Raw genomic sequence first — 24,409 nt, forward strand, 5'->3', positions numbered from 1 at the left:
GGAGGTTGTGCAGCTGTTATGTAGCAAAATCCGTGTTTAAACACAGCTCTAGGAATGTAGATCATTGCCTGCCACTTCTCAGAAGGAGGCAAAAAAGCTCAGATATTGTGTTGTTCAAGGACACACACCTAGGATGGGCAGAGCCCAGGTTTATCTGACATTCACATACTTGTCTCCAACTATATCTCTCCATCCCTTCCTTTTGTGATTACCAAACTGTATTTATCCCACTTTTAGAAACAAATTCTTTCTTCTCCTATTTTCTTTTACTTTTCCTTGATTTCACCTTTGTCCTTTCCTTCCCTTTTCTCTTTTTTTTCCTTTGTCTTACTTTTGCTCCTCATTTTCATTCCTTTGTCCCACCTCTTTGGCTCATGCCTTGAGTCTGTCTGTAGCACTAAGAACATAACAAAAGCTCAAGAGGTTAATGAGATATGATGCCCATTAATTTAAGCAGACGTCTATAGCTTCACAGTAATTGCCAATCTGATTGGGATCCGGATCATGACCAGAGAACGGTTATCTCACAAAACGATGATGAATTAGCCCAACAGCTAGATAAAGGGACACTTGATTTTCATTACAGTCAACCAATTTATCAGATCATTAATTTCTCACTGGATTAATTGTTTCATGATTTGATAAAGGGTTTGGCTATTGACGTGGTTATTCAGATTTACCAATTGTGTGGCTGGATCCTTAGATGGGACTTCAGGCAGCCAGCGAACATAGAAATGTAGGCTGCCAAGAAAGTCTCCAATTTGTTGGTCTGGGAACAATACAATTCCCAAGAGCTCAAAAGTCTCTCAAATAAAGGAATGTTAGAAAAGTCATCAGCATACAAGACTCCAGAATACTCTCGGCTCTGTAATGATTTGGAGACCTTATGCTGTCTGTAAACCTTCTCCCCGAGATCTGGTGGTGCTCAGGGTATAATCTTCATCTTGTTTTTAATCTATTCGCCTTCCCTTTTCCTTTATGCCTCCAACTCCCATCTCTTGCTGACATTTCCCACTTTCAGCAGATATTTCTAATTATGTTTCTGAAAGCAGAACTTGTTTATCCCATGCATATCTTTACTCCAACAAGAATTAAATGATTTGACTTTCCTTTCCCCCTCCCCATAATTCTATTCATGGTATCTTTCAATCTCTATATGTTTAAATCTCTTCTACAGCCCCTGTAGGAGATGGAGTTACAAACCCCTTTATGAACTAACCAGTACCCCCCAGAGCTCGTGTCTCTAGCTGCATATGTAGCAGAAGATGGCCTAATCAGCCATCACTGGGAAGAGAGGACCCTAGGTCTTGCAAACTTTATATGCCTCACTACAGGGGAACACCAGGGCCAAGAAGTGGGAGTGGGTAGGTAGGGGAGAAGGGGGGGCGGTATAGGGAACTTTCGGGATAGCATTTGAAATGTAAATAAAGAAAATATCTAATAAAATTTTTAAAAAATCATTAAAAAAAAACCCTCCTTTGTGTTCCAAGGCAATGTCTTCTGTCCTTCCCATTGCCACTTCAGTTTGGCATCTCTGACTAGGTTATTGCCACAGCCTTCTCAGTATCCTGGATGGAAGATGTATCGGCTTCCTGTTCACATTCCCACATAGTCACCAAGCTTCTTGAGTTTTCTTGAAACTCAGTTTCTGGCAGCTGAGCTTCAGGCCCCTATTCAGACTGTTGTAGAAATTCACTTTCTACAAATCAAACATCCCTTTATTTCCATAAATGTCTTTTTACTTAGAAAACAAAGACAGAGCATATCACCACAACATCCAAGACCTTTCACAGTCTGGTCAGAATTGATTCTCAACTTCCATAGTTTCTACTGTTCTTCCCAATCTATGTGACTTTCCAGCTGTTCCCAGATGGGCCATTCCCATAACTGTTTCCCTTCATATGCATCGTTGCTTTGTGGGAATGATCTCCATGTGTGTGTGGCCTCCAGTGTTACCTGAAAGATGATTGTTTCCAAGTTCAGCTCAGTGTCCCTGCTCTAAGACATCTTCTCAGACTCTTCCCAGTGAGTGCTTCCTCTGCCACTGTCCATCACCGTGGTTCTTTTGACCAGGGGTGGTGTTTTGCAAAGATTTAGTTATTTCTACCACTGTCGTATTCGTTTCCTGTGGCCACTGTAATACACTGGATGGCTTACAACAATGGAACACTATTCTCTCACAATTCTGGAGGCAGTAACTGTAGAATCAGGCTCACTGGGCTAATTTTAAGATGGTGACAGGGTCATATTCTCTCCAGACCAGTCTTCCCCCAGCTTCTAGTGGCTGTCGTCATGCTTTCCTCTGTGGATATCCCTGCAATAATCTACTTCTCTCTCTCTCTCTCTCTCTCTCTCTCTCTCTCTCTCTCTCTCTCTCTCTCTCTCTCTCTGTGTGTGTGTGTGTGTGTGTGTGTTACACCTGTACATGTAAAATATTGCTCTGCCTCATTCCTGGATGCATGAGATAGCATTTAGGGCCCACCTGGATAAAGTAATATAATCTCTTCCCCCATCTTAAGATCCTCTATCACATCTGTAAAAGACTTTTTCCAAATAATGGTGACACAGGTTCTAAGAAAGGGTGAGGATCTGATATTTTAGGAGCCACCATTCTGTACCCTATATTCTCCCATTTGGGGCCCCCTCAATGGCAGGGATTGTGTTCTATTCATTTTAAGACCCAACATTTACAGTAATAGTCACTCGACAAATGTTGAATGGAGTATTGGGAAATAAATAAACAGAATAAATAAACTGAACTCGCTTGTCTGGCAAATATTGGCAAAACAGTAAGCACTCATCAAACATTCATTTGAGGAATTTATTGATCGTTTTTTATGTACTAGATAATGCACTGGGACAGGAAGTACAACAGCAGCACAGAAACAGTCATGTCATTTAAAGGGGGCACACATATACAAGTACATGATCACATCTCATGATAAACATGAAGAAATAAAAGCGCAAAGATCCTGGAGAGAGAATAAAATAGGGCAGGTCAAGGAAGGCCTCTTTGTGGAAGTATTCTTACGATTCAAGAGCAGAAGGATGAAGACACAATTGTCCCAGGCAGAGGGATCTACATATGCATCAGCTTTAGGGAAGGAAAGAGCTTGGTGAGTTCAAGATAGCAAGAAGGCCAGAGAGGCTTGAGTGCAAGGAATCTAAGGGGCAGGGGAGGGAACACTGGGCATAGAATGGAGGCTTTGTGGTCATGTTAAAGGTATTGGATTTATGGTTCAAATGGCAGGAACTGATATTCCTATGACTCTAGTGTTAATTTTAGAAGACTGCTCTGGCTGTTAGTGAGGAATGGCCACAGCAGGAATCCAGATGAGAGTTAATAAGGGTTTGGACTGATCTTGTAGGGGTGGATAGGGAAAGCAGAAACATGGCGGGTAAAAGAGCTTCATATGCTAAATTAGAGGTTCTTCTTCTAAAGGTTAAACCCTCATACCCAGCCGTGCTGTCTGGTCGGAGAAGAGAAAGTACAAAAGTCACGGGAATATACATGGACCATTTGTGATCTGACATCTGGCAAGGGTGCCATAGCTTCAGACGAGGCAAGACGCCTCTTTTAAACAAACCTGGTTCGAACACCTAGAAAACTACTGGCAAGGAAATTTTAAAAAGTCCTCTACTTTAGACCATATACAAAAATTCAGTCAAAATGGAACGAATAGCAAAAATCATACAAGCTTAGAATGAAGCTGAAGCCTTGTGACCTTGGACTTGACAATCAGATTTTAGGTATGAAACCAAAGGGCTAAGCAGCAGAAGGAACATAGAGTAGCTGGAGTATGTCTTCAAACTACACACTGAGAGAAAATACATATCTAACAAGGGCCTTGAATACCAAACAACAACGACAATGACAACAAAAGATCTTCTAATTTAGGAACAAAAATGAAAATGTTTCAACAACAAAAGGGCAATGGGCTTGAATAAATATTTTCCAAAGAAGATACACAAATAAAAAATAAGGAAGGAAGGAAGGTTGGCATGGTGATGCATGTCTATAATTCTCCAAGCAGGGAAGCTGAACCCAAGTGTGGTGAGTTTGGGGCTAGCCTGGACTACATGGAAAATAAGTAAAGGAAAAGAAAAACTGTTCAACATCCGATCAGAATCTCACTGATGAATTACTTCATACTAACTAGGATTGTTGCAATTAATTCCCCTGAAGTAGAAAATGGTAAGTGTTGGCGTGATGGAGAGATATTGGAACCTTTATGCATTGCTGATGGAACTGAAAATGATTTTGTCACTATATTAAAAAATTTAGCAGTTTCTAGAAAAGTTAAATAGAATTATAAAATAAAGCACTTCTTGGCACAGGTACACAAACCACACAGGAATTATAAATAAGTTAACAAAAAAAAATAAATATCCATAGTAGTGTTGCCCATAGTGATCAAAAAGTATAAACACCTGAATAACCACCATATGATAAACAGTTAACCAATTATGAAGTACATACAACACAATATCATTCAGATCAGAAGGGGAATGAACTTCTGATACATTCCATAACACGGATGAATCTTAAACACCCTGCTAAACATGAAAGAAGCCAGATAAAAGGTCACATTACATCATTTCAGTAAAATGAAATACCCTGAAGAAATGAGCTCATCGATGCAGAAAGCGAATTAATGTTGGCAGGAGCTATGGACAGGAGAAATGGAAAGTAATTGGATGTAAGATGTCCTTTGAGTGTGGCGAAAATGTTTGAGGCTCAGACGTAAACGATGGGTGTGCGATGCTATGAATGCCCTGGATGTGGGTGTGCGATGCTATGAATGCCCTGGATGTCACTGGGTTATTGTGGAAATGGTTACACTTTTGCTACATTTGTTTTGTCTGAATGTTTTAAATTTTCTTCTTCCTATTTGTTTACTTATTTATTTATACATTCACTTTGCAACCTGATCAATGCACCTCTGAGAGGGTAGAGGCTCCTTCACAGACCCTCCCTCCACACCCCTTCCCTTTTCCTCCTTGAGAGTAGAGCCACTTCCCTGTTCCCTCCAACCTGATACATCAAGTCTCTGCAGGGCTAGACTTAAGCATCTTATCCCACTGAGGCCAGACAATATCCAGGAAATAGATTTAGGGACAGCCCCTGTTCCAGCTGTTGAGAAACCCTCATGAAGATGGAGCTTTGTCTGAATGGTGGGGTTTGTTTGTTTGCTTTTTTTTTCTTTTTACTAATATACTAAGATGGCATTTGAAGTCCTGAGTTTTTTATGGCATTGTCATAAATACATTATTCCTGATCCTCTCCCTTCCCTTCCCTTCCCTTCCCTTCCCTTCCCTTCCCTTCCCTTCCCTTCCCTTCCCTTCCCTTCCCTTCCCTTCCCTTCCCCACTGTCTTCTCCTAAATCCTGGCCCCTCCTCTGGTCCCCTGCCTCCCTTCATCTGGATGTTTTTAGCATCAATTAAGTAGAGTTTTGGGTAGAGTCAGATCAAAGAGACAGTGCTGCCAACTCCCTCCTTTCTTGTTGTATATGTGTATATATAAGCCGGCTTCTCCAAGATTTTAAGATGAGGCATAAGGCCCAAAAGAATGCTGCTGTGTTTCAATGTAAACAAAAGGATCTTTATAAAATGTTTTGTTTTGGGTTCTCGGATTTCTAGTTCTACAGAGAGAAAATGACACCGCAAAATGACATGTGAGTGATACTAGAAGAGAATAAAGAACAAAATATGGAAGTAGATACATATAAATATGTGTTGATTGGACAGAAAAAAATGAGATGTAATATTCCCAAACCAACAGGCAATGGGCTAGCAGGAAGGGGCAATGGGCCTGACTCTGTTGCCAAGTCAAAGCTTCACTGTGTATGGGGTTGAAGGTCCCAGAGGGAGAGCACTGGATGGGAAGAGGGCTGGGCTCTGGAGATGGGTGCTTATTTGATTCTAATTACATAATTTTCTCCAGTGTCAAAGTCAGACCTACTTCGTCAAAAAAAATTAAGGATAACTTATTATTTACTGAGCACATGGAGAGGTAGCAGGACATAAGCAAGATGTTGGTGCAACCTGAGCCACACTTGCCAGGAACCTCTTAACTCATTGTTTCTGGTTCAGCCACAACAGATGGAGCTAACCATGTTGGAAGAAGTTCTTGATAATGAGAGCCACGATGTCAAGCACATACAATCCAGGCACCATGCTAAGCATTCTATACCCAATATTTCCTTTTGCCCTTTTGAATGTCCTTTGGGGCATCTTGGCATACAAGTCCTCAAGCTCATTGCACAAGAGAGAGATTGGAGCAGGAAGAGTGAGTTTCTGGCTCAGGTTCTCTGTGGTCCAGACTGGAAGTGCATGGTATTGCTCTAGATACAGCTTCTCATACCACTTCACTCTACACTTACTGACTTTCAAGGGCTTTAGATTTTCCTTTGGTCATTTAAGAGAAAATGAAAAGATATAGTAAGGAAAGAGACTAAAGTATCTTTTTTCATTGAGCTGGTGGGAGGGGGTGAGTAAGACAGTATTGCATGGCCCAGGCTGGCTTTAAACTCATGTAGTTGAGATGACTTTGAACTTTTGATTCTCCTGCCTCCACTCTTGGAGAGCTGACACTGCCACACCCACCTTTTCTCATGTACTTATTTGTTTTGAGATAGGATCTCATTGTGTTGTCCAAGATGGCTGCAAACTCACGGTAACCCTCCCCTTCCAAGTGCTGAAATTATAGGCACAAGGTGTCATGCTCAGATTTTTTTTTATCTTAAAGATTCCTTTAAAACTTCCACCAAACTTTTAAAAATACACATTTTAAGTATTATCAGTATATAACCCAAAGAATAAAATGAAAACATGAGTTAATGATGATATAAAAAAAATAAAAGGATAAATAAACAGAAGACTATCTCTTCTGTGCATAAGGATGCCAGTGAACCACTGTAGAAAGTGAGAGAAATAGAATATTACCCGTGTAACTCCAAACGAGAGTTGTTACAGGTAAGAGCCATGAAGGGCTTAGTTGATAAAAAGTTTGAGAAATAAAACATTAGCACAGTGACCAAGCAGAACTCTTCAAAAGTCACAGGTAGGAGAAACTGTCACAGTCTGAATGAGACGAAGGAGACCTGAGAATTAAGCACATGTCATCCTAACTAGATCCTGGGACAGTAAAGGACAACACTAGAAAAACAGGTAAAATCTGAGCTTGACAATGTAACTTTAATTGGGTGGCAGTCCTTCAGTCATTGACAATGCGACCCAGAAGGGAAGCTGGGTAGAGTATGAACTCTTGTTTAACTTGTGCAGCTCTTAATGACAATATTATCTCTTTTAAAATTAGAAAATAATAATCATGAGGTTAATTGGATAGTTCAGTAGAATACAAATTACAGGCCGTGGCAAATAACCTCTGACTATTTCATGGGTTTGGCTAAAGATAATATTTTTATTATCTCATGGAACTCATTTGCACCCCAACCCTTCATTGCATTGACCAAAAACAAAAACAAAAAACAAGCAAACAAAACCCCCACAGTTTACTTCCCAAAGTGCATGGCCCCAGTTTTGAGATTGAGAGAAACATCAGAAAAAAAAAGAAGTTCCAACAGAAGGATGTTCAACAGTTCAAAGGTCTTGGAGACAGTTACCTTTATGTTCAACTTGATGATGCTGCAATGCCCAACTGTTTAACCAAACACTAACAGTGTGTCATTGTGAAGGTGCTTTATAGATGTAGTTAGCATCTATGATAGGTTTCCTAAAGGCAACCACCCTCACATACGTGGGTGGGGCCTCATGCAATCAGTTGGAAGTGTTAAAGCAAAAGCTGAGGTTTTCCCTGGTAAAAAAAAAAATACTGCCTCTGAAAGGGCTGCAATACAAAAGGGTTACATCATCAACCACACCAGCCTCCTGTGGCAGGATGAGTCAAACACAGGGCTTGCAGCAGCAGCTCCTTCCTGTCTATTCTAGCCTAGACTCAAACCATACCAGTACTTCCTTAAAAGAAATAGACAGATAAACAGAAGATAGAGATGTAGATAGATAGATGATAGAGAGATAGATAGATAGATAGATAGATAGATAGATAGATAGATACATACATAGGTACATAGATACATAGATACATAGATGATACATAGATACATAGATACACAGATAGATACATAGATACGTTGATACATAGATACATAGGTACATAGATACATAGATAAATAGGTACATAGGTACATAGGTACATAGATACATAGGTACATAGGTACATAGGTACATAGATACATAGGTACATAGATACATAGGTACATAGGTACATAGATACATAGGTACATAGATACATAGGTACATAGGTACATAGGTACATAGATACATAGGTACATAGATACATAGGTACATAGGTACATAGATACATAGATACATAGGTACATAGGTACATAGATACATAGGTACATAGATACATAGGTACATAGATACATAGGTACATAGATACATAGGTACATAGGTACATAGGTACATAGGTACATAGATACATAGGTACATAGGTACATAGATACATAGGTACATAGATACATAGGTACATAGGTACATAGATACATAGGTACATAGATACATAGGTACATAGGTACATAGGTACATAGGTACATAGATACATAGATACATAGATACATAGGTACATAGGTACATAGGTACATAGATACATAGGTACATAGGTACATAGGTACATAGGTACATAGATACATAGGTACATAGATACATAGGTACATAGGTACATAGATACATAGGTACATAGGTACATAGGTACATAGGTACATAGATACATAGGTACATAGGTACATAGATACATAGGTACATAGATACATAGGTACTAGGTACATAGGTACATAGGTACATAGGTACATAGATACATAGATACATAGATACATAGGTACATAGGTACATAGGTACATAGATACATAGATACATAGGTACATAGGTACATAGGTACATAGGTACATAGATACATAGATACATAGGTACATAGGTACATAGATACATAGGTACATAGATACATAGGTACATAGATACATAGGTACATAGATACATAGATACATAAATACATAGGTACATAGATACATAGATATATAGAATGATTCTCCTCTACTGGTTTTGCCTCTCTGGAGAACATTGACTAACACTCTTGAAAAAGAGAAAAGTCTCAGAAGTGGTAACAGCCAAGAAGATCCCACAAAAATGTGACAAATGAATGTAATGTGGGATCCTGGGTTGAGACCCTGGGATAGAAAAAAGATGTTCAATAAAACTAGAAAGTTGGAAGAGAATATGAATTCTGGCTAATAATAATGTACCTTTATTACTTATTATCCAAAATAACTGACTCACTTAAGATGTTGTCACCAGGAAAGTTATATGGGAAGTCTCTGTTAAAAAAGTGTAATTTTTCCATAAGCCTGAATGATTTGAAATTAAAATTGTGTTAGTTAAATAAGTACAAAATAAACCTTTCCCAAGGAACTAAAGTCTTCGTTCAAACTTTGCAGGGTCTGACTAGGTTACAGCTACCGTGCACTCATGTTAGTTAGTCAATGTAACTTTACAGGTAGGTAACTATTACTCAGGTTATTCGGGTGTTTAGACCCCCTTTAACAGATCACTGATGCAAAGTTACAAGGAAAATGTATTTGATGTTTGTGACCCAAAGACTCTTCAGTGTGTACTTCTGAATTTTCTCCCTAGAGAATAACCACTGTTCTTTGGAACTGTGTCATTATGATCAAAGGAGTCTGAAGGTCACGGGCATTGGGGGGGCAGGTGAAATTCCAATGCTAGTGCTCATAAACAGGTTCCCTCGGTCCCAGGCCTGCTCATGCATGGACCTGACTTCTGCTGCTGCCTTTGACTGGAATAGCAGGCCCAAGGAGCTGCAAAGAGACCCTGTGGTGTCACAATGTCCAAAACACTTATTCATTTAGCCTAATGCAGAAAAAACCATGTGAGCCTTACTATAGGTGACTTACTATACTCTCCATGTTATGAATATACATTTGGATACCCAAAGCACAAGCCTATGCTAGTTACAGAATCATAAAGCCGGTTGCAGACCAGTTTGGGGGAAATTTGAGAAAGCTATCAGCTAAACCATGTAAAAATCTGAATTTCCATGAAAGACCCGCAGTGGTGAAGCTGCCTTTGTGCTATGTATAGAAACACATTTCTTCAAAAGAGTCGTAGGCACCTTCATACTTGGTGGCCAAGCTGGACTCACAATGAATGATCCCTTGGTTCCCCCCCCCCTCTCCCTCTCCTTTCCTTCCTCCTTTCTCGCCTCTCTCTCTAGTCCTCCTTCTCAATCTATCTTCTCCAAAGAGAAGGATGGTTAACTCTACCTGATAAAGGAAACCTTGTGCACAGCCTGGGAAAGTTGGAAGAAACTTGATAGGGAGCAAAATGCTGATGAAGAAATTCAGAAAAATCATTGGGTGATTTTGCTCACAGAACCAACTTGGTTCAATTCATTCCCCAACACAGGCTGATTATCTAATTCCCCAGAACATAATGGGTGGCGTGATTAGTGTGTGTGTTCAAATCACAAGTGTTAAATCAGACAAGACATAAATGAGACTGGCAGGCCTGTGATAAAATATGTTAATAAAATAATAATTGTATCTACAAAACACCCACCGTTGACTGAGAGCTGTTCTCTATTTATATAATTAGCTTTTAATACCGTTACAGCAAGTCTATAAGCTAGTGTGCTTTCTATGTGTAATAAAAGAACGTACTAGAGCCTAGAGAAGTTACATCTGCTGGGGACACCAACTGGTCTAGGTTGGATTCATGTCACAGGTAACCTTATTAAACTCAGAGAGTGCCTCTGTTTGGTTTTTTGTTTTGTTTTGTTTTCATGTATTTGTTTCTATGTTGAAGGCATTTTCTTCTAGCTATGTACAGCCTTCTCTCTAAAGTTGTCGAAGGTGTGCTGAAGACATGGATGAATCAGGGAAGAAGTAAAGTTTAAGATTATTACGATGGAAACAGGGGTTAAGCACAGTTTATTTTCATCTTCGAAATCTAAAAGTAGATTTTCAATTCATTCGTAAGAAAATAGGCTTGAAATCCAAGTTTGTCGACAGAGAAGGGTTTTCTCGAAATCCCCTGTGTCCTCAAGAACAATTTCTGGGAGCCGTGTGCTCTGGTGTTCTCCAGTTTTACCGCCAAAACGTGAGGGAAAACAAACTGGCTCTCTCCACAGAAAAAATAGTAAGCTTTCCAAAAGCATATACTTGCCTGGAACAAAGGATGTGATGGAGCTGCTTGAGGAAGACCTCACGTGCCCAATTTGCTGCAGTTTGATGACCCCCGAGTGTTGCCCTGCTCACACAACTTCAGCAAAAAAAATGCTTAGAAGGGCTCTTAGAGGGGAATGTACGAAATTCCCTGCGGAGACCATCTCCATTCAAGTGTCCTACCTGCCGTAAGGAAACCTCAGCTACTGGAGTCAATAGTCTGCAGGTCAATTACTCCCTAAAGGGTATCGTGGAGAAATACAACAAAATCAAGATTTCTCCCAAAATGCCCGTGTGCAAAGGACATTTGGGGCAGCCTCTCAACATTTTCTGTGTAACTGATATGCAGCTGATTTGTGGGATCTGTGCTCCTCGAGGCGAGCACACCAAGCATGTCTTCTCTTCTATTGAAGCTGCCTACGCTCGAGAAAGGAATGCCTTTGAGTCCCTCTTTCAGAGTTTTGAGACTTGGCGCCGGGGAGATGCTCTTTCCCGCTTGGATACTTTGGAAACAAACAAGAGGAAAGCCCTCCAGTTACTCACGAAGGATTCAGATAAAGTAAAGGAGTTTTTTGAGAAGTTACAGCACACCTTGGATCAAGAGAAGAATGAAATCCTGTCTGACTTTGAAGCTATGAAGCTTGCAGTTATGCAGACCTATGACCCGGAGATCAACAAAATCAACACTATTCTACAGGAGCAGCGGATGGCCTTCAACATTGCTGAGGCTTTCAAAGATGTCTCAGAACCTATTATATTTTTGCAACAGATGCAAGAGTTCAGGGAGAAAATCAAAGTAATCAAGGGAACTCCTTTACCACACTCTAATTTGCCCACAAGCCCCTTTAATGAAGAACTTTGATACCAGTCAGTGGGGAGACATTAAACTAGTTGATGTGGATAAACTGTCTTTGCCTCAAGACACAGGTGTGCTCACTAGCAAGATTCCCTGGTACCCCTATCTGCAGTAGTTCTACTGGGTCTCCTCATATTCTTTGGCCCCACTGTATTCCTGGAGTGGTCTCCACTTGTTGAATTGGCAACTTGCAAAGACTATCTTTCAAGCTTTAATTCTTACCTGACTAAATCAGCTGATTTTATAGAACAATCGGTTTTTTTGGTTTTTTTTTTTTTTTTTTAAACTGGGAACAGATGACAGATGGGTTTTTCATTTTTGATGAAAGAGTAAAAAAATGTTAGTTTGGTGGCACTGAACAAATGTGGCAGAATTTATATGCAAATACAAGCTATTATAAAGTCTTTCAATTACACAGTTCTGCTTCTTGATGGGATTGTTGGAGAACACAGGAATAATTCAGATATGATCAAGATTTCAGTCTGTTTCTTTTTAAAGTATTTCTTCAATGTCATTTGAAGTTCAGTAGTCCTAAACCTTCCCTTCCTTCTTAAAGACAGCTTTAAAATAAATATTGTTTCTCTAAAAAAAAAAAAGAACTATTTCTGGATGACTTGCTTGGGACTTTCATACAGGAGCCATCACCCAGGAAAGCTCCCTGTGGCAAGGCAGACAGAATTCGGTACATACGGTGGGATACACCCCTCATCTTCTCTCACTGCCAAAGTCCATGAGAGAAGGGGAAGAGTAGAGACGGTGATTAGAAAGCTCAGTATGAGGAGATTTTTTTACTCTGCTTCTATTGAAGACTTGAGAAGAACCTCCAGCGTGAACTGTTCAACTCCAACACGGAGGCAGCCATGCTGAAGTGACCTCTTTAGAAAGGAACACGTTGGGCAGGAGAAAGGGTGCTCTTAGGTCCCTAGGGGACTTCAGTCCCATGTGGTTCAGAGGGCCTGAGGAAGAGAGTAGAGTCTAGCTTGGGAGCCTGTCAAAAGCACTCATGTGCAAGGTGTCCTCCTGCCCCATTAACACCAGGTAATGTGTAAGGGTAGAAGGAAAAGACCGACCTAAGAAGACCAACCTGAGAGAGGAGAGCACTCCCTAGCTTAGCTGCAGACAGCAGTGTAGCACTAGGAATTGGCCTGATACTCTTGGCAGTTGCTAGTCCAGATGTGGCTCTTGGGGACATCCTGGTACTCACATGATGCACCCCCTACCCAAGTTCTTTAAGGCACAGTACAAGCTGGAGGAAAGGCACCAACAATATGACAAACCTGAGCATCTCCAAAGAGACAGAATATTATTACTAAAGAGGCAATTTAAAGTATCCGCTTGAATTTGATTATTTAATGAAACTAAAGTACATATAAAGTATCCTGTGAAAGTTGAGGAGAAAAACTTCACTCTCAATGGAAGTGTTCAGGCAGAGTCTGAGCACAATGGGGTTAAGTTGGTCTGACCCCCGACCCAGTGTTCTGTTTTACCATCGTTGGTGTGTGTGTGCATATACAATGTGTGAGAGTGCTGACACGCATGCAGAGGTCAAAGGACAACTTTCTTGAGTCGGTTCTCTCCTTCTCCATAGTGGATTGCAGAAAACTCAGGTCTCAGAGGTGCAGAGGGAACTCCTGGCTCTGATGACTAAGTTTTCAGTGTCAGTCTGTTGAGAATGCCTGGCACCGATTGGGCACAGATCTTAAATGGGTTCAATCACAGTGAAAGCTGGTGCTTCTACTCGATGTTTTGGGAGAAAGCCTCTCTTTGGATACTGTATATAACTGTGACCTAAAATTGCTGTCACCAGTTTACCCACTATGTCTTTTAAGCTGAATCAGCCATTCTCAAATTTCCTGTTGGAGGATAATTTTAATTTCTCCTGAAATTATTGGTGACTCCAAAGATCCTTCATTTCTCAGCCTCAGTGTTTCCTGTATCCTAAGTTAATAATGAGATCTTTTACATTGCTACTTTATCTGAAGTAAAAATAATAAAGCTCTTGTAGAGTCACATAAGCAACCTTATTTTAAATTTTAAAGACTAAATTTTAGAAAGTGATGAGATAGTGTTATTTTATATTTGTGTGAGACTCTTTAATGCCTGGCTTTAATGGAGGACAACTGGATTCTCATATCTGATACAGTCCATCTATTGTTACAATAGGCCATATACTCTTTGGAAAACTCCACTGTATGCCTAGAAACAAAATAGGAGTCTAGAGGACAAATGTTACATACTTAACTGGTCTCCTACTGCAGCTATAGCAAAGTTGCACAAATTCAGTGGCTTAAAACAATATACATTTATTATCTTACACTACTTGAGGTCAGAAGTCCAAAAGTGAGTTAAAATCAAGTCAGAAGGCATAGTCCCTTCTGGAGGATTGAGGACAAACTCCAACTCCTTGTTTCTTTCAGCTTCTGGAGGCTACCCACTTTGCTGGGCTCTGGCCCCTCCTCTATCTTCCAAGCCTGTGATATACCATCATGACTTCTTCCCTTACTCCACTGTCTGTCTTTTATAAGGACACTGTGGTTTTATGGGAACAGCTCACATAAGCCACTCTGCCCATCTCAACTTACTCACATTTGCAAAGTCCCTTTTGCTGCATAAAGGACATATTTACTAGTTCCAGGAAATAGGATATGGCTATCTTCTGGGGTCAATATTCAAATTACCATAGCGTTATCAGTACAGTGCCTGCCACACAATCATGGAGACTTGAGTTCAGATCTCTAATACTCATGTAAAAGCTAGGCATGGTGGCATACATTTATAAGCCCAGCTGGGGAACAGGAGTGAAGGTAGCAGGAGAATTATATATAGTCAGCCTCCAAGAGCTCATTGGCCCACCAGCCCAGCTGAAATGATGAGCTGAGAAAGAGATTCTGTCCCAAACAATAAGATGGAGAGTACTTGAGAAAGACAGTTGACATTGACCTTTGGCCTACACACACACACACACACACACACACACACACACACACACACACACATCTGGGCTTCCAAGACTCAAAAGAACCTTCAGCACACCAGAGGTGCTAATTTCTGATCTACAGAGAACAAAAATAACATTGGCTTTAGTAAAATGGGTATTTCTTTCTTATTTACAACATAAATCATTCAAGACTGCCATGGAAGTTCTATAGAGTCAGAATACAGAGTGCCTTCTTCATGTTCTCCTTGGTCTTTAGGAGTCAGATGATTTTGTTTGTAAAGTTATCACCATCTGTGTGGCTCAAAGTTACTCATTATCATGTCACAGCTCTATCTATCTAAAAAAAAAAGGGGGGGGATGATAGGAGGAAGGCCCTTCTCCCTCTCTCTCTTTAGTGTGCTTTCTGGACATATGGTCATGCCTGACATCAAGGGGCCCTGGAAAAGTAATTTCTTTTACTAGTCAACCATGGTTCAAGCTAAGATTTCTTACTATAATGAATTATTAGTCCCCATCTCAGTGTTTATAAAGTAATTTGGAGCTGACAATTTAAACTTAAAGGTCAGGAGAGCCAAGACATTATCAAAGACCCGACTCCAAATCAGGTTCCCATGACCAAGCCTTTTCTGAAGCCTATCATCTTTGAACGTCTCAGTTGCCCGAGTTACTCTATGTGACTTGGAGTTTCAATCATTTGTAGCCAAAGTTATCTTCATTTTCTGCACTGTTTTCCCAGTCACAGAGAGGAAACATGGAATTTTGTAAGTTCACACACACTGCAGGACCAGCTAGGCACATGACTGGGACCACTCAGCACTCATGGGAAAAAAAATGGTCATTAATCTGATTCAGGCTCTCCAGTTGCTGAAAACTCAACCATGTTTCTTTCAGATACCTTGAGCATCATGGATTTGTGAGTCTAACTTCTTATTTGGACAGCCAGTAAGATGATAATAGACTGTTACCATGCTATAATTCAATATAAAGTCAATGATATTTTATTGGAATGATACAGAGTCTTCGTACCAGGTTCAGGGTGCTGGTCCCTTTATTACATGTTCTTAACTTGACAGTGCTTAGTTGTAAACCTATGACCTAAAATAGCTTCGCACAACCTCCGGACAGCTCATCAGAAGAGAAAAAGAGAAGCAAGCCAATTTTCAGTGCCCTATAGGACATGAGTTTTTAAATTAGAAATTACTACATATATTTATGATGGGCAGCCATGAGACCTAGTGTAGAAACGTGTAGGTCCGAAGAAAGCTTCTCTACTTCTGCTATATAGGTCCCAAGAGTCAAACCTAAACTTGGTGCAAGCACTCCTGAGCCCTCTCTCCAGGCATGGTTTTTGTTGAAGGAAATCATGTATTACTACTTTTTCTTTATAAAAATGAGAATGTAGATAAATATCATTTATCTAATATATTTGAATCTTAAAATGATATTTTCATCCTATAGCCATAAAATAAGTAAAGACAAAATAAAGAATTATAGGAATTTGGAAGTGTTGAGGTGAAGGAACATTTTAGAAAATTAATTCAGGTCAAAAAAGGGATGATGGTTGTTGCTCTTTAGTTGATTTGTTTTGTTTTATTTGGGTTTTTGTTTGTTTGTTTTGCTGGGCGATGGCTCAGTGGATAAGGCACGGGGTGACAAGCCACATAAAATCCCCATGCTCAAGAAATAAATACAGGATTTCCCTTCTAAGCTGAATAGCTAGATCTGCCAGAATTGACAAACTCCAGAGCTCTGGGAGTGATCCAAGAAGATACCTAAGATCAACTTCAGGCCTCCATATACACATGCGCACATGAGCCTGAGCACACACACGTACATGTGTGCTCACACAAGTTGAAACATGCATACCCAGATGCACGACACACACATGAAAACAAAAAACAAAAAAAAAAAAAAAAGGAAAGAGAACAGTCTAACTGCTGCTGACATCTGCATTGTGAGCCAGAATCTTGCAATGGGTATTCAGGGGACTCCTGACAGATATAAATAGGTTTTGTTTATCTCTGCTGTCAAAATTGTTCTCCTTAGAGATACAAAGAAAAAAATCTCTGTACTGACTGGTTTTGTGTGTCAACTTGACACAGGCTGGAGTTATCACCGAGAAAGGAACTTTAACTGGGGAAGTGCCTCCATGAGATCCAGCTGTGGGGCATTTTCTCAATTAGTGATCAAGGGGGAAAGACCCTTTGTAGGTGGTACCTTCTCTGGGCTGGTAGTCTTGGGTTCTATAAGAAAGCAAGCTGAGCAAGTCAGTGAAAGCAAGCCAGTAAAGAACATCCCTCCATGGCCTCTGCATCAGCTCCTGCTTTCTGACCTACTTGAGTTCCAGTCCTGACTTCCTTTGGTGATGAACAGCAGTATGGAAGTGTAAGCCGAATAAACCCTTTCCTCCCCAACTTGCTTTTTGGTCATGATGTTTGTGCAGGAATAGAAACCCTGACTAAGACAAATTGGTACCAGAAGTGGGGTATTCCTGTGACAGCCTGACCATGTTTTGGGGAGGACTGTGGAAGGACTTTGGAAATTTGGGCCAGAAGATCCATTCGGTGTTAAGAGCTCTTTGGGATGTTGTATAGGAGCTTGGAAGAAAATGTTGAGAACAGTGCAGAAGATGGAAGCCTGGCTTGTGAAATTTCAGAGGGAAGATTAAAGACTCTTATTAAGGCCATTGCTGTTTTGATTGTGAAGATTCTGTGGTTCTGGTTAGCTGGGGCTGAAGAATCAACTGTAATTAACAAGATACCAGAACTACTAAAGCAAAACCTTTACATTACTGGGAATATTGATGCTGGTTACCTGGAGTTAAGAAATTAGCAGTGATTAAGAAGAGACCAGCATCACTGAGGTGAAATCTTCTGGGAATTGTTTTCTGAGAGCACAGAGGCTGTGTTTCAGCGATAGCTAAGGTTGTACTCCTGCTGCAGCGGGACTTGGTAATGTGTAAGGGTCACCCAGGTGGTGCTGGTTTTGAAGGCATGAAGGGGTCACACAGAGCAGCTGAGGCTCAGCACTGTGAGAGGCCATGGAAGGCCATTGGTAAAGGTGCAGCCTCAGTTGCAATTGACAGCCCAGGACTGAAGGGGTCATGCAAAGGAGTTGAGGCTTGGCACCATGAAGAGAGCCTATGAGAGGCTATTGTTGAAGCCAAGTTACATTGGAAGACAGCAGCATTTTGGAGATGCCAGTAACATGAGATGACCACCAAAAATAGCAGCAGCAGTGGAGTACAGGCAGCTGGAGCCTAGAAGACAAAGGGCATGGCTGGAGAAGTGACCCAAGCCCTTGGAGGAGCCCAGAAGATAGTGAGTGGGATCCCAGACATTGGATGGTTGGAGATTGATTTTTGCTTTTGATTGTGACTATGCCCTGATATTTTCCCTCTTGAAGGAAGAAACTATTTTAGTGGAGGCCACAGTTAAGAGACTTTTAGTTGTAAAAAGACTTTGGATTTTAAAAGAGATGGATATTTTAAAGGGATTGAACTTCTACATTTTAAAAGGATTGAACTTTTAATATGTAAAGACTGTGGAACTTTTAAAGTTATTTAGATCTTGGGGATGAATAAGAAACTAAGGGTTGAGGCTTAATAGTGATGTGTTTGTGTGTCAACTTGACACAGGCTGGAGTTATCACCAAGAAAGGAGCTTTAATTGGGAAAGTGCCTCCATGAGATCCAGCTGTGGGGCATTTTCTCAATTAGTGATCAATTGGGGAAGACCCCTTGTGGGTGATACCATTTCTGGGCTAGTAGTCTTGAGTTCTATAAGAAAGCAAGCTGAGCAAGCCAGTAAGTAACATCCCTCCATGGCCTCTGCATCAGCTCCTGCCTCCTGACCTGCTTGAGTTCCAGTCCTGACTTCCTTTGGTGATGAACAGCAGTATGGAAGTGTAAGCCGAATAAACCCTTTCCTCCCCAACTTGCTTCTTGGTCATGATGTTTGTGCAGGAATAGAAACCCTGACTAAGACAATCTCTAAGAACCAGAAGAAAAGGGGGTGATGGTGGAATGAATTCTTTCAAATTCACAACAAAGAAACAAATTACAGGAAAAAAGGAAACGTTAGCCACCAGAGGAAAATAACCATCCTCCATTCCTGGATCCACTTGGTGCTACACAGCATGTTCTTAAAAAAAAAAAAAAAAAAAGACCTACATAGTTGAACTTTTCTCTGTGACAATCTGTGACATTCAGATAGTGAAAGGACAAATTGACATGAATGAATTTGTTTGGAGGGGGGGCTTTTCGGGCTTCTTTAAATAGGCAAAGAGGTATTAAGATAAAATTTGGAGTTAGTCATGAATTTAGAAAATAAATTGCTAAGCCAATTGCTATTTGTGTGAAAGGAATATACAGTTCACAATAGTCTTTCTTCTAAATGTTGACTAGCTTCTATGCTGGATTAGATAGATTCTACAGTAAAATGCTTTAATATGAGAAAAGAGAAAGTCCAATGGGAATCTCATTTCCTATTTCTAAAAATAGAGCTCTCCAGTCCTGAACAAAGGCCACTTCCTGGCTGGCAGGTGTGGGTCAGTGGTGGAGTGCTCGCCCAGCAGAGAAGGGCTCAGCACTGGAAGAAAAATCAGGTTTTGATCAGTATTACGTTTTGTCAAGAAAGCTACCTTTTCTACAAAAGGGGTTTTATTTCCCTCCTGCTCATCACTTTCCCTTGTGTTTCTAAATGCTTAACTTCAGCATAAAGAGTGAATGCACTAAAGTTGAAAGGACTTGCTTATTTACTTACTTCATACTGGATTCAACACCACATCTAGCAATTAAAAATTGTAACCCCCTAATAAGCCATCCTGAACTTGCAATGAGTTGTATACACAGAGGGTATAATAAATCAGAAGAGTACAAATCAGATCTGAGCTTCTCATGGGACCCATGCTTCAACAGCGAGGTCATGCTCCTCACCAAATCTCACATTCCATACTTAAAAAAAAAAAAAAGCCACGTTCTCCCACTTAATCAATGGACACTGCGCATTAATCATATGATACATTTGCAAGGTGCACATAAGTCACAGGCCAGGTCCATCCGATAGTGAAGTATGAGCGCTGTACATTGGTAAGACAACCTACAGAGGACGGTTGGTAGATTAGTACTGAGGCTCTGGAGAGACATCGGCTACCCTGAGAGGCGGCTAGAAAAGGGCTTAGAGGTAGAGAGGCTCCTGGACAATGATCTATATATGGTCAGGTAGGAGAGACAAGCTAAGCCCCAGTTCAGCCTCGTACACAAGTTGAGAGCACAGGGGAGTGGTCTATTGGTAGTGATGGGAGAGCCCGAGGGCCTAACAGCCTGCCTCTCAGGGAACACCGCTTGTTCTAAACTTTGGTTCACTGAGAATCTCCTCTGGAAACTTGTCTGCTTTGCTTAGCTCCTCTCTGCTTCTAGCTCCTCTTTAGCAGTAGAAACAAAAGTGCCTATACAGTTTTTGAGTGTGTCCAGAGGTTGGAATTTATGCCTCTCATCCACCAAAACTATTTAAAAAGAAAAGATGGCTGCTTTTAAGATACACAAAAGTTGACTGCAGCTGTCCTCTTCTAAGTGTTTTGCTCCATCCAATCTTTATGTTGACAGACTTTTGATGAACTTTGCAGACAAGTAAAGCTGTCACGGTGAAAACTGGCTTTCCTTTTCACCCTCTGTGTATTTCCACCATGTTATCATTATAATGAGGAAATTAGACTTTTGTGTAAAAAAAAAAAAAAATCCACTTCATGAATGAGAAGGAAAAGGGCTGGAGACACATGATTGGCCCGGGTCCATAAATAAAAAGTAGAAAAGACGATGAAACTGACATGGGAGAGGTAGTGAGTGGGAGATCTTGAGTGCAGATGAGGAGTGCCATCCTGCTGCTCAGCCACGGGTTCTGCTCTTATGGGGGAAAACAGCCATCTCTAGAGCATCTCAAGGGCAGGATGAGTGGCTTTAACTAATTTGGCTCCTAACTATGCCGCTCCAGCTCTGGGGTGAGAGAGAGCAGCTGAAAGTCTTCCTTCTAGACTTACCCTGGAACCTGAGCAGTTGGCCAACTATCATGATGCTATTTGTCCAGTCTGTGATTCCAAAGTATGCTCATAAGACAAAGGGAGTTGACAAAAGGAGTGCATTTCTAGAAGATCACTTTGGTATCAGCATGCAGTATGGATTAGAGGATGAAGCCCATAGAGAAAGCAAATATATATATGCACATATATATTTGTGTTTATAAAGATTATAAAATTATATATTATATACATATATATAATTTATTGAACACATCTATGTGCTAGAAACCAAATTTTCCTATTTAATTTAATTTAATTTAATTTAACTTAATTTAAAAACCTGGTATGTTTGCTTATGTGTGAGAGAACATAGGAAAGTAAAGAGCTCTGCCATCTGTACCTGCAAGCACATGGCAATGGATCAAGACTAGAAAGCTGAGGTGAGGGGTTAAGTCAACAAACACTGAAGAAGAGGAACAGGGTTGACAGAAAGCCAGAAACAAAAAGGACTTAGAGCTAATGACAGCCCCATGAGCCATCAGGAGAGTGATGTGGGAGGAGTCAGGGGAACCAGAACATGAACTTATAGTTCTGTGGCATCATGTGGATGCACTTCATGTGTTTACCCAGTTCTATTCTGGTAACTATTCAAGATGATTCAGGCCAGGCTACTGTTTATCCACAATCAGTGTTCACAACTATGAAATACTGCTATTTATGAACACATATCACAATATGTTAATTTCTTATAAATATAATTGCCAAGTCAAATTCTGTTTTTCAATTTTTTAAATAAATGTTCAAAAAATATTGATAAATATTTCCAAACCCATAGTATTACTAAGAAGGGAATATTGCATGGTCATACATAAACCTTTGCTTCTTGCCAGATTGGCACAGGACTAATGTTCAGCTACTCTATTCACTTGCTTCAGGGTCACTTAGCAAGAGGCACATTCTTGTAAGAGGACAACATATAGCAATCATTTGAGTGTCTGGGAAAGACTATAATTTGGTTTTTAAAATCATGGTCACAGCTAATGAGATGGCTCAGCAGGTAAGAGCACTGACTGCTCTTCAGAAGGTCCTGGGTTCAAATCCCAACAACCACATGGTGGCTCACAACCATCTATAATGAGATCTGACACCCTCTTCTGGTGTGTCTGAAGACAGCTACAGTGTACTTATTTATAGTAATAAATAAATCTTTGGGCCTGAGTGAGCGGGGTCTACCAGAGCAAACAGGGTTGACCAGAGCGAGCAGAGGTCCTAAATTCAATTCCCAAAAACCAGATGAAGGCTCACAACTATCTGTACAGCTACAGTGTGTACTCACATACGTAAAATAAATAAATAAATCTTTTTAAAAAATTAAGATCACAAGATTGAAATTCTGTAAACGAACAAGTGTAGAATTAGAAGAGAGAAGATAAAAATGTAAAACATCTTAAGGGAGACTGATAGGAGACCGGAAAAACCAAAGAACATTTAAGACTAAGAAAAAAAGGAGGAATCAAGGAAATGTATCAAGATTTAGAAAAATAGCTACAGAGACTCACTGGGTTTGACAGAGAAATGAACAGAATTAATTCACCTTTGGAGGCTGGGACTCATATGGACAAACAGACAATGGGCAATGTTAGAAACGCTGGTCATTTGGTAGAAAATCCCACCACAGTGGACTGGTGTAAACCCCTGCCAGCTCTTTAGTTCTTTCCAAAGATGAAGCTGGACCACTTCCAAAATGTTAAATACTGTCTGCAATAAAGTGTACTGTAGTTTCCAAATGACAAATGCGGCCATCCCACACCCACTCTGCACGCCCATTCTTTTACAGGCTGCCTACCTTTAAAATGAAGTCTCTAGCAATGGGAGGGGAATCTGTTATGATGAGGGAAGAAAGTCATCATGTTGTATTGAAACTTATAAAATTTAATCCTTCATTCCAATATTGCTATAAGAAGTCCTGCACTCCTACACATAATAAAATGAATTGAAATCAGAAGCAATAAAGAAAATATGATATGCACGAAAGGAGAGTCATGAGTCCCGGGTGACTTGTCAGGCCTGTACAATGAGTACTTCCTGCAAAGTCTTCAGCATCTCACCAAGCCTCCTCCCTCAGCCACCCTCTCCCAACACAAATAGCCAAGGATGGCCCTGTTGCCCTAGTCCATACTCTTCCAACTGAAAGACATTAAAAGCATATTCTACAAGATTGAGTTTTGATTTCCAGAATCCTCAAGTCTTGATTTTGATCAAAATACAACACTAGAAAGTCTGTTTCTGGCTGGCTACTGCTTGACTCTTTTCCTTGACATTCTGGCTATGTGTTACCATCTCTTGTCTTCTAGACTTTTCTTAATACTAAAAGGGGTTAACAGACATTTATATTTAGCTGAGAAATTATTTTATTTGATGGCTTTGACCTCTTTAGAGGCTTCCTTCTTTAGAGGAAGACCATAAGAAGAACTGTCTAACCTCTAAGCGTTAATAAGAGAAATAAGAAAAGACAACTTGTGTGGGCAGAGAGAGAGGGGCAGCCAGTATGATCTGAAGTGTGATGGAATTGAATTCTTATTGTTAGTTTCTAAGATCAAGAGACTGGCTTCCCAGTTCAATTTCTGCCCATTTCACAATGATACCTAGAAATATCCCTGCATTAAGCCAGAAAATGTTTTGATCTATTCTCTAAACTATAGAAATGTAGTCAATCCAGGGAGGTGAGGGATCTATCAAGTCGGTTACTTTATCTGGCCTTACTATTTTTTTTTTAACAGAAATTCTCATAACTAGCCAATTGCATCACAGTACTAACCCTGCAAGCCCTGCTAACTTCTCACGTTTCTTTTACCTTTGAGAATCTGCTAGAAACTATGAAATGTTCCCTCTGAAACAGTCGCGCTTACCAATCACAAGCACTTTCTAAAACAACTTTTACATTGTTAGTCTCCTTTTTTTTTTATTCATGGGTGCTTCACCTTCACACATGTCCACACATGTACCACATCTGTTCATGTGCCTGTGGAAGCCAGAAAAGGGCATCAGATCCCCCAAAACTGGAATCACAGATGGTTGTGAGCTGCCAGGTGAGTGCCAGGAGTTGACAAATCCTCATCTCCTGAAAGAGCAGCCAGTGCTTTTAACTGCTGAGCCATCTTTCCAGGCCTTTACATGTATTTTTGTCAAAATGCAATAGGAACCCTGGATTCTGACTACCAATCCCTCAGGTACCCGGTTACATTTAAACTGAATTTAAATTCTGGACACCTTTTAATTGAAATAGACTTACATCATTTTCCTTCTTTCCTTTTTTTCCCTCCAGTCCTCACCAGGTGCCTT

At 40.4% G+C, this 24,409-nt stretch overlaps 1 pseudogene; it reads left to right on the plus strand.

The window, feature by feature from the left end:
• The first annotated feature begins 11,265 nt into the window (after positions 1 to 11,265).
• On the plus strand, positions 11,266 to 12,514 carry LOC110307481 (E3 ubiquitin-protein ligase TRIM13-like; annotated as a pseudogene).
• Positions 12,515 to 24,409: the final 11,895 nt, after the last annotated feature.

This window comes from Mus caroli, unplaced genomic scaffold, assembly GCF_978045245.1.
Source record: "Mus caroli unplaced genomic scaffold, Mus_caroli_1 scaffold_14, whole genome shotgun sequence".
Classification (NCBI taxonomy): Eukaryota; Metazoa; Chordata; class Mammalia; order Rodentia; family Muridae; genus Mus; species Mus caroli.